Source organism: Pseudophryne corroboree, chromosome 2 (assembly GCF_028390025.1).
Source record: "Pseudophryne corroboree isolate aPseCor3 chromosome 2, aPseCor3.hap2, whole genome shotgun sequence".
Taxonomy (NCBI): domain Eukaryota; kingdom Metazoa; phylum Chordata; class Amphibia; order Anura; family Myobatrachidae; genus Pseudophryne; species Pseudophryne corroboree.
The window spans coordinates 232,739,448-232,741,849 of record NC_086445.1 but is presented as its reverse complement, the minus strand read 5'-3'; positions in this window follow the sequence as shown (position 1 = coordinate 232,741,849).

Genomic DNA, 2,402 nt, shown 5'->3' with positions numbered 1-2,402 from the left:
TATACTCATGGCTCAACAAGTAGTACTATCAGACCAGTGTTTCCTGACTACAGTCCTCAAGTACTCCAAACAGATCATGTTTTCTGGATTTCCTTAATCATGCACAAGTGAATTAATTTTGCTGGATCAGTAATTATCCCACCAACTTCTTCTACAGACTGAAATTGTCAATACATAACCTGTTGGAGGTACTTAAGGAATATAGTTGGGAACCACTGTATTAGAAAATACCTACTGTACCTGATATATTTCATTAGAGATGAGCGCCGGAAATTTTTCGGGTTTTGTGTTTTGGTTTTGGGTTCGGTTCCGCGGCCGTGTTTTGGGTTCGACCGCGTTTTGGCAAAACCTCACCGAATTTTTTTTGTCGGATTCGGGTGTGTTTTGGATTCGGGTGTTTTTTTCAAAAAACCCTAAAAAACAGCTTAAATCATAGAATTTGGGGGTCATTTTGATCCCAAAGTATTATTAACCTCAAAAACCATAATTTACACTCATTTTCAGTCTATTCTGAATACCTCACACCTCACAATATTATTTTTAGTCCTAAAATTTGCACCGAGGTCGCTGTGTGAGTAAGATAAGCGACCCTAGTGGCCGATACAAACACCGGGCCCATCTAGGAGTGGCACTGCAGTGTCACGCAGGATGTCCCTTCCAAAAAACCCTCACCAAACAGCACATGACGCAAAGAAAAAAAGAGGCGCAATGAGGTAGCTGACTGTGTGAGTAAGATAAGCGACCCTAGTGGCCGACACAAACACCGGGCCCATCTAGGAGTGGCACTGCAGTGTCACGCAGGATGTCCCTTCCAAAAAACCCTCCCCAAACAGCACATGACGCAAAGAAAAAAAGAGGCGCAATGAGGTAGCTGACTGTGTGAGTAAGATAAGCGACCCTAGTGGCCGACACAAACACCGGGCCCATCTAGGAGTGGCACTGCAGTGTCACGCAGGATGTCCCTTCCAAAAAACCCTCCCCAAACAGCACATGACGCAAAGAAAAAAAGAGGCGCAATGAGGTAGCTGACTGTGTGAGTAAGATAAGCGACCCTAGTGGCCGACACAAACACCGGGCCCATCTAGGAGTGGCACTGCAGTGTCACGCAGGATGGCCCTTCCAAAAAACCCTCCCCAAACAGCACATGACGCAAAGAAAAAAAGAGGCGCAATGAGGTAGCTGACTGTGTGAGTAAGATAAGCGACCCTAGTGGCCGACACAAACACCGGGCCCATCTAGGAGTGGCACTGCAGTGTCACGCAGGATGGCCCTTCCAAAAAACCCTCCCCAAACAGCACATGATGCAAAGAAAAATAAAAGAAAAAAGAGGTGCAAGATGGAATTGTCCTTGGGCCCTCCCACCCATCCTTATGTTGTATAAACAGGACATGCACACTTTAACCAACCCATCATTTCAGTGACAGGGTCTGCCACACGACTGTGACTGATATGACGGGTTGGTTTGGACCCCCCCCAAAAAAGAAGCAATTAATCTCTCCTTGCACAAACTGGCTCTACAGAGGCAAGATGTCCACCTCATCATCATCCTCCGATATATCACCGTGTACATCCCCCTCCTCACAGATTATCAATTCGTCCCCACTGGAATCCACCATCTCAGCTCCCTGTGTACTTTGTGGAGGCAATTGCTGCTGGTCAATGTCTCCGCGGAGGAATTGATTATAATTCATTTTAATGAACATCATCTTCTCCACATTTTCTGGATGTAACCTCGTACGCCGATTGCTGACAAGGTGAGCGGCGGCACTAAACACTCTTTCGGAGTACACACTTGTGGGAGGGCAACTTAGGTAGAATAAAGCCAGTTTGTGCAAGGGCCTCCAAATTGCCTCTTTTTCCTGCCAGTATAAGTACGGACTGTGTGACGTGCCTACTTGGATGCGGTCACTCATATAATCCTCCACCATTCTTTCAATGTTGAGAGAATCATATGCAGTGACAGTAGACGACATGTCCGTAATCGTTGTCAGGTCCTTCAGTCCGGACCAGATGTCAGCATCAGCAGTCGCTCCAGACTGCCCTGCATCACCGCCAGCGGGTGGGCTCGGAATTCTGAGCCTTTTCCTCGCACCCCCAGTTGCGGGAGAATGTGAAGGAGGAGATGTTGACAGGTCGCGTTCCGCTTGACTTGACAATTTTCTCACCAGCAGGTCTTTCAACCCCAGCAGACTTGTGTCTGCCGGAAAGAGAGATCCAAGGTAGGTTTTAAATCTAGGATCGAGCACGGTGGCCAAAATGTAGTGCTCTGATTTCAACAGATTGACCACCCGTGAATCCTTGTTAAGCGAATTAAGGGCTCCATCCACAAGTCCCACATGCCTAGCGGAATCGCTCCGTGTTAGCTCCTCCTTCAATGTCTCCAGCTTCTTCTGCAAAAGCCT